Here is a 12,547-nt window from a genome sequence, read left to right as displayed (position 1 = left end):
GTGATGGAAGAAGTCGGCGATCTGGGGGAGTCCGTCCTCCCGCTTTTTGAAGAGTAGGATTTTGGCTCCCTTGTACTCTTTAGTCAAGCTTTGTAAAAACTCTCATTGGTTCCAACCGCCTTTCTGTGTGCAGTCATCACCTTAGTTTTCTTTAGCATTTTAATCTCGAGTACTTTGTTGTCGTTTGTAGAGATGTTGATGTCGAGGATGTCCAGCAGCGTGGGCAGCCTGAGTTGCGAGTGATCGTTCCGGCACTTGCGTTCGAGCCATATGTGCCGCAGGGAGATGTAGACTAGAATTCGCCTGTGGAAACGGGTATGGCGACGACTTTCTTAGGTTGGTTATTTTTGTTTTCATCTCCTTTACTCTTCCGTCTGGATCGACTTGCTTTGCTGTGTTCTCGGGAGAGAAGAGCAGTTTGCCTTAGTCATTTCCATGCTGAGTAGACCTCGAGAGTGCGCTTGCTGACCAAGATCGCCGCATCCAGTATTGGAGGACGAAATTTGAGTTCGCGGAACTCGAGAGGACTATGCTGGAAGTGAAGAATGACCAGGCAGTGGAAACACTCCGAGGTCGCGAGGTGTGCTTCAGCTCGTATCTAAAGAGTTGCGGCACGTCCATGACAAGGGTCTGTAGAGAGCTCCGAGTACCTCGTGGGGATCCCGAGGAATCGGCGGCCGGATACATCTCGTGGCTGAATGGGGCCTGCGCCCAGCTCAAAGGCATCGGCCAGCGTATCGACGAGGCCCTGAAGCAGGAGTGTCGTCAATCGAGCCGATATGCCGGGGGGCATGTATTGGCTTGCATACGAGATCATCGTCCGCAGCTGCACCTCGAGTTCCTCCACGAAGGGTTTTCTCGTTCTCGGAAAACTCCAACGGAGATAGATGGCCTGGCAAAGTCGATGGCGCCGCTGGCGGAGAAGGTCATCCAGTCCATGGACTGGCGTTGGCCTTCCTGGTAGTCTCCGTGTCTCTGGACGTAGCGTGTAAGAGTGTCTTCTCACTTCGCGACTTCGATCAGTCGTTTGAGTTATACACTCTCCCTAGCCCCCAGCCTTGTCATCGGAGAATTCTTCTCGGAAGATAAGGCTCTTGGACCTTTGACCTGCCTCGGTTGAACAAGCACTGATCCTAGCCCCCAGCCGTGAAGTTGGAAAATTAATTTCCGATTACATGGCTTGGTTAATACGCACGGCGAGAACTCTTACACGACTAGATCTTACATGGTCTTTTGTCTCTACAGGATCCGACAAGGCCTTATCGGCTCTGGGCGTCCCCAGCCGAAGTTCCCTTAGATTCCTCGGAGGCCTTGTCAAGACGGTGTAAAGGGACATGAGGATAGGTTTCAACGCTAGGTGTCATCTGGGTAAGGGATCATCGGGAATGAACACTTTGATTGTAATCTGTACCTGAAAATAGGCTTTATTGAAGCTATAAGATGTCTTACAAGTATGGATACTATTGACTTATACATAGAATTTACGTAATTGATCAATGTTCCAGGAATTTGCCAACTCGCGACCATCGCCGTCTACAATTTTGAATGCGCCTGACTACAAAACTTGTGTGAACGTGTACTGTCCTTCCCATTTGGGTGAGAGCTTGTTTCGCCCTGCTTGACTTTGAACCCTTCGGAGGACGTAGTCGCCGATCGAAAGTGTGCGTGCTCGGATGCGCTTCTCATGGTAATGGCGAAGGGCCTGTTAGTAACTGGCTGCTCGAACGGCAACTCGTTCGCGATGTTCTTCGAGTAGATTCACATCGTCGTTTCGCTGCTCCTCCTGATCCTCATCGGAATACTTCTGTACTCGTGTACTTTGATGTCGTAGCTCAGTGGGGAGCATGGCCTTTGAGCCGTATACGAGGAAGAAGGGTGTCTCCTTGTTAGACATTGTCGGTGTGGTACGCATGGCCCATAGCACTGATGGGAGTTCTTCGACCCACTTCTTGTCATGTGACATGAGCCTGTCGTAGACGCGGGTCTTGATTCCTTGTAGTACTATGTCGTTTGCCCTCTCGACCTATCCATTGCTCTGAGGGTGAGAAACCGAGGCGAAGCAGATCTTGACTCCCAGCCTGATGCAGTAATCCTGGAAATCGGCACTGATGAACTGGGAGCCGTTGTCCGTTATGATACAATGAGGCAATCCGAATCTGCAAAATATCCCTTTGATGAATTTGATGGCGTTGTCGGCCTTGATTTCCCCCGTGGGTGTCGCTCCAATCCACTTAGTGAATTTGTCGATCGCCACGAATAGGAACCTGTAGCCGCCCTGTCCTCGTGGGAATGGCCCGAGTATGTCTAGCCCCCAGCACGAGAACGGCCAAGTAAGAGGGATAGTCTGGAGTGCTTGCGCTGGTAGCTTTGTGTGTTTACTGTGGAATTGACAGGCTTCACACCGCTGAACCATGTCGCAGGCGTCTTTGAGGGCGGTTGGCCAGAAAAACCCTTGTCGAAAAGCTTTTCCGACTAATGTCCGACCGGCGGCGTGTGCCCCATAGATCCCTTCATGTATGTCGAGGAGGAGGTGTCTGCCATCGTTGGACGAGATGCATTTTAGGAGTACCCCATTTGGCGCCTTCTTGTATAGATCGTTGCCGATCATACAGTAGATTTTTGCTTTACGGGTTATTTTCTCAGCTTCTGCGTCGTCCTCGGGCAACTCTTCGCTGCCTATGAATTTAATGAGTGGGGTGCGCCAGTCGTCTGTGGTCTCGATATCGGCAACGGCGCACTCTGCCTCTGTAGCCCCCGAGCTGTTGTTGAGGGCGACTGGACTATCTTCGTCGCTTGCCTCTTTCACTGATAGCCTTGTCAGGACGTCCAGAAAGGTGCCAGGTTCAAGTGGCTCTCGTTTGGACGCACGCCGTGCTAGATCATCCGGCTCAATGTTATCCTTGTGGTATACCTGTCGGACCTCGATCCCATCGAACCTTTTTTCTAGCTTCCTGACTTCTGCGAGATACTTGAATAACTCGGGGCTAGAGCACTTGTAATCTTTATGCACCTGGTTCGCGACTAGTTTGGAATCCCCTTTCATGACCAGTCGCCTAACTCCGAGTGCAGCTATAGCTCTTATCCCGGCGAGTAGTCCTTCGTACTCGGCTGTGTTATTGGTCGCCCTGAAGTTGAGTTGAATTGCATGCTTGAATTGATCTCCCGAAGGTGATGTCAAGATGAATCCTGCCCCTGCTCCTTGACTGTTGAGTGCGCCGTCGAACGCCATTGTCCATGTTTCGTTGTCGATTTGGTTGTCTGGCCTGTTATTAGGCATAGTCCAATCGGCTACGAAGTCCGCGAGTACCTGGGACTTGATGGCTGTTCGTGGCACGAAGTGGACATCAAATTGGCTTAGCTCGACTACCCATTTCACAATGCGGCCGACAACGTCTCTGTTTCTCATGACTTCACTGAGAGGGAAGGAGGATACAACTATGACCCTGTGGGCTTGGAAGTAGTGGCGTAGCCTTCTTGATGTCATGATTACCGCGTAAAGCAGTTTTTGGATCTGTGAATATCTTGTCTTTACGTCGTGGAGAGCTTCGCTGACGTAGTAGACTGGTCGTTGCACCCTCTCTCTCTCGACAACAATGACAGTGCTAACGGAATATGGCGTGGCGGCGATATAGAGAAATAATTCTTCATTAGGTTGGGGGGCAACAAGTACAGGGGGATTTGATAGGTAGCGCTTGAGTGCAACGAATGGCTCTTCGGCTTCCTGTGTCCATATAAATTTGTCTTGCTTCTTCAGCAGAGCTAAGAAAGGTTGTCCTCACTCTCCCATCCTAGCGACGAATCTGCTTAGTGCCGCCATGCATCCGGTTAGCTTCTGTACTTCCTTGAGTCTTGTAGGCGACTTCATGTTCTCGATTGCCTTGATCTCCTCAGGATTTGCTTCTATTCCTCTGCCAGAGACGAGGAAACCGAGTAGCTTGCCCGATGGTACCCCGAACGTGTACTTCTCTGGATTGAGCATGAGGCGATATCGTCGGAGGTTGTCGAACGTTTCCCGCAGATCATCAATCAATGAGTCGCTTGTCTTGGTCTTGACAACAATGTCATCGACGTAGCCCTCGACATTGTTTCCGAGTTGGTCACAAAGTGCGCCCTGGACCGTTCGCTGGAAAGTGTCTCCTGCGGTTATTAGTCCGAACGGCATCTTAACGTAGCAGAATACCCCGAACGGCGTGATGAATGCTGTTTTCTCCTCGTCCTCTTTCGCCATGCTGATTTGGTGGTAGCCGGAGTAAGCGTCGAGAAAGCTCAACAATTCGCAACCGGCTGTTGAGTCCATTAGTTGGTCTATTCGAGGAAGAGGGAAGTGATCCTTGGGACACGCCTTGTTGAGGTCGGTGAAATCGACACACATCCTCCATTTCCCGTTGGCCTTCCGCACCATGACTGGGTTGGCTAGCTACTCTGGATGGAGTACCTCTCTGATGAAGCCAGCTTTGAGAAGCTTGTCGAGCTCTTCTCGTATGGCTTTTTTTCGATCTGGTGCAAATCTCCGCAGTTTTTGCTTTACTGGCTTGGCGTCGGGTCGCACCATGAGTTTGTGCTCAATCACCTCCCTAGGTACTCCCGGCATGTCGGACGGCTGCCAAGCGAACACGTCAGCATTGTCGCGGAGGAAGGTGATGAGCGTGAGTTCCTATTTCTCATATAGTGATGCCCCGATCTTGACGGTCTTGTCGGGGTTGGCACTGGAGAGTGGAACGATCTTGATTGCACCGTCCGGTTTCGGCGTCTTGTTTGTTTTGCTCACTTTCTTGGGTGGTTCAGCTGTGGCAGGTGGGCTGGGCGTGTGCTCGACCATGTCGAGGCTCCACTTGTCGCATTGCACTGCCAGCTTAGCATTCCCTTGGATAGTGATTGTTTCCTTTGGTCCCGGCATCTTGAGCACTTGATACGCGTAGTAAGATGCGGCCATGAACTTCGCGAGTGCAGTTCTCCCAATGATGGTGTTGTATTCTGTATCGAATTCAGCGACACCAAAGGTGATCTGCTCCGTTCGGAAGTTATTTGCTTGGCCGAAAGTCACGGGCAACGTAATTTTGCCCAATGGTTTGGACGATGACTGAGGGGTGATTCCATGGAAGGGTTGATCGGTGGGTGTCAACTTGCTTCGTGGGATCCCCATCACGTCCAAGGTGCTGGCGAAGAGAAGGTTGATTGAGCTACCGCCGTCGATCACAACTCGCGCGACCTTGATATTCCGAATAGTGGGTTCGGCCACAATCGGATATCGCCCTAGGATGATAGCAGTCTTGGGGTGGTCCTCTTCAGAGAATTCTATCTTCTGTTCAGACCACTTCATCTTTGGCGCAGCTCCCTGCCACGTCGAACAGACTTCACGTTCCACTTTCTTGTATTCTCGCTTTGAGGAGTATGCCGTGGAACCTCCGAAGATGTGCGAGACATGGAGATCGAAGTCTGGGTATGCTGAGTCTGATTCCTGAGTAGCCGCCTCAGCGTCCTTCTCGACCACGCGTACTCGCTTGCCTTTTTCCAATGCCATGTGTTTTGCGAGCGACTTTTTGAAGACGAGGCAATCTTCTAGAGAGTGTCTGTCCGATTTGTGTATAGGGCACCATGTTTTCTTCGTGTCGCTGCCTTGTGGGTCTGGGCACTTGGGAGGGTCCGCGTATTCTGTTGCGAGAACTTTCGCTTGAGCTTTCCTTTTCCCACTCTTGCGATTTTTCTTTTTGCTTGACTCAGGTGCATACTTGGTTGGTTTCTTCTCTTCTCTGGTCTTCAGTTTGTCGTTCTTGCGTCTCAGTGCGTCGTCCGCGTGAGCGCATCGATCGACAATTTCGAACAATCTCCGAGTAGTCGTGACGCGCCTCGTTGCCAACTCCTGGGTAGTATAGCGATCTCTGACACCGGACTTGAAGGCGCGGATTACAGAAGCGTCGGTGATTTCGGGGATTGTATTTCTGCACTCATTAAAGCGCTGAACATAATCCCTCAAGGATTCACCCGGGTTCTGTGTCAACGCATGTAGGTCGTCTTCGATCGCGTGGCGCTTGTAAGTTCCTTTGAAGTTGGCGACGAACTGTTGCCACAGGTCTGCCCACGAAGAAATCGAGTAGGGCGGGAGATGCATCAGCCATGAACGCGCAGAGCCTTTCAATGCAGTTGGCAAATAATTCGCCAACACGTTGTCGTTCGCTCCGGCAGCGTAGAGTACTGTGGAGTAAACCTGAAGGAATTCTTCTGGGTCGGTACTCCCATCATACTTCTCTATTGCTCCTGGTCGGAATCTCTCAGGCCATCAGACATCACGCAGTAAACGACTGAAAGCTCTACACCCAGCGCTAGGGGCGGTGGGTTGTCGGCGATAATACGTCCTTCGTGGATGTCTATCTGATGATGAGGATGAGGAAGATGACGACGATGATGATGGGTCACTTGGTTCCAGTGTACGATTACGAGGACGTCGGCCGGGTTCTCGAGAATCCTGTCGTCGTCTCCCGTTGTTGTCCTGGTGCCGATCCCCATCGTCGTCGTCATTATGGCGGCGTCCTCGACTAGTATCGCCCAGCACCCGTCGTTCGCGATCGTCATGATCGTGGCTGTTGTGGCGGTTATCACGGTCTCGGTCTTCGCTCGAACGGCCTACTCGTTCTTCGTTATCGTGACGTCCTGAAGAGACGCGATGTCGGGAACGGTTCTCGTTGTCTCGTGCGCGTCGCGCCTCTCGGTAGCCATTCAGGTGATTGCGGAGATCGCCGGTGCCTCAAGGTGGAGGGGTGGCTCGATGAGGCGATTCCCGCTGTTCAGGGTTTTCGCCATTAGCGCCGCCAGTTGGTGGCTGTTTCGGGTGCGCTGCAGCAGTAGCCTCTTCGAACGCGTTGCTGAGGTTGGTCACCGATTCCTGTAGCCGTTCTGTCCACCGCGCGAGATCATCGTTCAGAACGGGATCATAGGGGGTTTCCCTCAGTATTGCGTTGACGGCCCTGATGTGCTGGGCTAGTGTAGTCACTTGATTTTCGGCTTCCGCATTAGCGCGCTGACATGTTGGTCCCGTCGATAGCCAATACCTCATGCGGAGTACTTATTGACAATGAACCATAGTCCTCGAGCAGGTGCAGGACTGACGGTTCGTGGGGATCGATGTCGATTACCCCAACGAATCGATCTGAGATCAGCGTCGCTCCTTGTTCCTTGTCCTTATCCCTGAGGGGGATGCATGACTGCTGGACCTTAGGAGGTGATGTCTTCATGGCGCTGAGAAAGACCTTGCAGCTTGAGAGGTCGTGATTCTTTGTCTTGTGAATAGGACAATAGACATCACGAGTTGGAGAAGTACGCTGAATTCCACGCTCTTTGTAGGCACGAATTTCAGCGTGGACGTTGAGAAAAACCCAGCAGGCTTGCAAGGTGTGTTTTCTGGTTTTGTGAATAGGACACCAGTACCTTGTCACCTCGGAAGTCATCCTCGTCGGCTCGTGATTCTTGTCGGAAAGACAAGGTTTGGCCGCACTAGGATCCTTCTCGGGCTCGGATGTCGTCGACGTTCCGTTCTCCGCTTCGGCGGGAGGATCCTTCGACATGGAGTCGTCCTGGGTTGTAGCCACTGCGTTCTCGCTTCCGGTCATTGATGGACCAGCCGAGATCGGCACCGTGGTGTAAACCGGGAAGACGATTTCGCCGACTTGAGTCCACACCAGCATTGTTGAAGCAGGAACTCCTTGGTTGAGGTTGGTGTTGACGCTGTTATCGACGAAGCTGGATGACATAGTAGTAGAACCTTGAGCACCAAGTTCCCCTACCTGGCACGCCACTGTCGACGGGGGATACCCGTAAACCGGATATAGAGGTTATTGGGGTACACTGGTACAAGGATCTACGTAATACGACATCAAGCAGGCAGAAAACAAAGATTATACTGGTTCAGGCCCCTTGATAGGTAATAGCCCTAATCCAGTTGATATGGGGTTATATGATGGAAACCACAGATTACAGAGGGAAAAAGCAGAACTCGATGATACCGACGAAGTCGTAATCGAAAAGGTTCGATTAGATCTCCCGGCGACTTGGCTCCTGTAGGCTTCAACTCCGTAGGCTGTAGTGGATGTGTTGGCTATGAGATTCGATGCCTTAGGTCCTCCCGGGGGGTCCCTTTTATATCGCAGGCCAACTGGTCTCCAGTAGGACTCGGAGACATCGGACCCGGCACGATACAATGACGACCCAGTTCTGTCCGAGTAGGACTCCTTCCATCTATGAACTCCATGATGAATTTCATTAACGTACGCCGAAAACGTCCGTATACGCGTAAGTATACCATATTGATATGTGACGTATATCGAAGGGTAGAGGGTATACCTTACTCATAACCCTGACAGGACCTAGTTAATACACCCACGTAAGTTTAGAGACCGCCCGTGCACTTTACTCTGAATTAAACAATGGGTTAGACCATGAATCAAAATACTTGTGCTTGTGTTGATTAAATGATGGACAAGGGTCTTGATCTGCAGTAAATGCAGATAACGATATTTTACACAGTGAATGAAGAGGAGTTAATTATAATATTTTACACAGTGCTTGTTGGTTATGATATTTGTGTTTGAGCCTTACTCTGGAGTAACAAATCGCTGTACTAATAGTATTCGGAGTTACTGTACGTTGAAAACGTAGTATTTTGCTGTAACAGATAATCTGGAGCGTACACGATTGACTAGTTCTTTTCTGATTAAAATACAGATTTTACCTTAATTTTTATTAGTAAGATTTTTAAACTACTAAACGGTAAACGGTAAATTTTGCATGAAAACTTTCTATATAGAAATTACTTGAAAACATCATATAAATTAATATTTCAAGTTTGTAATATCTAGAACTCAATTAATCAGGTGTTAATGCTGGTTGCTTGAGAGAGACATGAAGAGGGATGAGTAAAAGGATTGCCAAAATTAATTTTCAATTCAAAACAGATCAAATCTTTGGTCCCTTTCACTAGCTAGTAGGTATATATTAATTTCCGTTGACGCTAGAACTGCAGGCTGATGTCGAGTTGATGCCCTTATCTTGTGTTAGACACTGAGACCATCATCCCCTGTACACTCAATGCTAGCTTCATGTGCATGTATATATGTTGTGTGTCGTCGTCAGTTTTCACTGTTCCTACGTACATTCTTGTATCATACCGTTTTCTAGCTACCAAGAGCATCATGCTAGCTTGATTTCGAATCCTTTGAACATATGTTTTCTCACCATTTTCTTAACGTATCATCATCATTTTCTTCTTTATCAATAATGGATTTTCTCCTTAACATTCCAAACATTTAATCGTCTTAAAAAATTAGAGAATGTTAATTTCTGAAGTAATCAAGTGCATTGTTCTTAACACTCCAAGCATTTAATCATCTAAAAAAATCAGAGAATGTTAATTTCTGAAGTAATCAAGTGCATTGCTAAATTATTTTGAGACAATTAATATATTAATTACTATACTCCTTCTGTTCTAAATATAAGCAATTTCTCGTTGTGTAGAAAACAATTATGGATGGTCATAATTTTAAAAGTATAATAAAATTTTGTCTTAATATACTACTCCCTCCGTCCCAAAATATAACAATTTTTAGCCCTTAGAATTTGTCCCAAATATAATAACTTCTCCACCAACATTCTCTTTCCAACCAATCACAACCCTACACCATTCACTTTTCTCACCTACCTCCACTACTCATCCAATCACAACCCTCCACCACTCACTTCTATCTACTTTCTTAATAACAATATTTAACCCTAAAACTTCTTATATTCTGGGACCGAGGGAGTAGTACATATTTTTAAACTCAACTAGTACTCTCTTTGCCCTATTAAAAATCAACCTAGTACTTGACGTGACATATTCTAGTACTATCAATCTGAATATACCTCTGGCTGTGATTAGATCTAAAGTTTGGATTCAAACTTCAGTTCTTTTCCATCACATCAACCTGTTATACACACACAACTTTTCAGTCACATCATCTCCAATTTCAACCAAAATCCAAACTTTGCGCTGAACTAAATACAGCCTATATCTAGATTCGATGTATTAGGATATGTCACATTCAGTCATAGTCATAGGTTCGTTTTTTTATTAGACGGGGGGAGTATTCAACAAAAGCACAATTAATTAATTAAGCCACGGGTAACTATAGAGCAACGAGCTCAGTGGCGTACACGAGGGGTGTATCCATTGTATTCTTATGAATACCCAAAAATTTTAGAGAACAAATTAATATATTACACTTGACTATATCTAATAATTTATTTTTCACATTTTTATGAACAAATCTACTAGACTCATGACTAAATGTGTCTAGAAACCGTTTCAAATCCTTTAACCCTAGTCCACTAAACATCAGATATTAAAAGTGTAAGTGACTAAACCACGAACTTATAGATTACAACAAGCATGTCCGTGGTTAATTAATTAACAAGAGAATTCCACGGGAAAACTTATCAGATACTTCCTCTATCTCATAATATAAGAAATTTTGGAAGGACGTGACACGTCAGACTCTCTGTTTATTCGAAATACTAGCTAGGACGTGTCACATCTCTGCAATATTTCTTATATAGCAGAGAGAGGGTTATATCAGACAAAGCACGTCTACATTTATGGAGTGAATACTCAGGAACCAAATCCTGAGTCGGCTACTGGACGAGCCACAGACACGACGGCGTCCTACGCCGGCGCCGCGAAAGAGAGAAGGTTGAGACGGCGGCGGCGGTTGGCTACCAGTGTGGACTAGTCTTCCTAGCTTCATCCGGTGGGGCCCGCAGATATTCCCGGCGGTTGTGGGCCCGACAGCAGCCAATCGGGGAAGGTGTCAGACGACCGAGCTGCGGGGCCCACCGGAGAGAGCGACGTGGCGGGAAAAAGATGCCGAGCCGGGCCGGCATTGGCTGTAACGTACTTGCTCCGTTTAATATCATAAGACTTTCCAACAATTTATATATTTATATACTTTCTCTGTTTTTTTAATAGACAACTCCGTTGATTTTTTCTCACACGTTTAATCATTCGTTTTATTTAAAAATTTTATGTAAATATATAAGATATAAATCACACTTAAAGTACTATGAGTGATAAAACAACTCATAACAAAATAAATTATAATTACGTAAATATTTTGAATAAGACGAATGGTCAAACATGTGAGAAAAAGTCAACGGCGTCATTTATTAAAAAAACAGAGGTAGTATATGTTAATGAATTTAGATATATATGTATTTATATTAATTAGCATATATATGAATGTGAACAATGTGGAAAGTGTTATAACTGAAACGAAGGTAGTACACACTGTTCCGTCGACGTCGATTTCCTCAGCTAGCTAATGTGTGTGTGTTGCTGGGAACATTGACAGTTGACAGTGCACCCTAATCAGTACTTAGCACGCCTAAACTAATTAATTAGTCTCATCAATCTAAGAGATGCTGGTGTTCGATCTGACGATATGGTGTCGACGTTTCTTTTATTATTATTTTTTTTTTATCATGGTGTCGACGTTTCTTGTGCTGCAATATGTGCCATTGTTGCTACAAACTATACTGGATCAAAGCAAAAGGTACTACTCCAAAAAAAAAAAAAAAGACAAACTATCCAAGTTCATAGTTAGGATTGGGTTTTTTCTTTGACGGAGGGGTAGGTTTTAAGTCATCAATGACGGTGGTGATGCCGGTGGTGCAAAATCTATAATATATAGAATATAGAATATAGAAAATACATAGAAACTTAAGTGGTATGTTTTCTAATTTCATACATATTAATAAAATAATACATTTATTATATGTATACATTATGGTGAAGAACAAAGCAAAGAGATGTTTTCAGCATGTTGAACCTCTTACTTATTTTTTTCTATGGCATTGCCAGAGAAATCCAATCATTTGGGATATTTCCTTTCCTTTTTATTGAACCAGAGGGGTTGACAGTAATTTTTTCTTAACGAGTTGAATCCTTTAAAATTCCTATGCCAATCCTTTATGCCAAAGGAGACGTTAATTTCTGCAAATTTCATCCATTCCGGAACTCAAATTTTTGTTTTTTTAAGAAAATGATACACCATTTCTTAGTGAATCGGAGAGTGATACCATGTCTTGAGTGAGACACAAATCTAGTCCCATGCGAATACAAATGAATGGAGAGATGTCATAAAGTGAGTTAAAGTGAGTGTAACTCAACTGATTAAGTTACTTGCATTGGAAATTAACCCACCCGGATTTAAGTCCTAAACTTATTATAGGTACTTGAATTTATAACTAATTATTCTTTTAAAGGTAAATAGGTGATCTACATTCTTATTGACAGTGAGACTTGATAGTGAGACGTTTATGGTTTCTCAACATATGCCAACCCATTTTAATTTCGAAGGTTCTCGTGTAGAAGTAGAATTTGTGTGTATATGTTTATATAGAAGTGAGCATGTGCGTGTAGTGAGCGTACCTGTTTGTAGTGTAGTAGTACTTCAAAGAAACAAAAGAACGGAGATGTCTAGAACTAGTAAGTTTATAGGAGATACCATTGCCACGTAATCGT

The sequence above is a fragment of the Oryza sativa genome, chromosome 12, assembly GCF_034140825.1.
Source record: "Oryza sativa Japonica Group chromosome 12, ASM3414082v1".
NCBI lineage: Eukaryota > Viridiplantae > Streptophyta > Magnoliopsida > Poales > Poaceae > Oryza > Oryza sativa.
Note: the sequence above shows the minus strand (reverse complement) of the source record.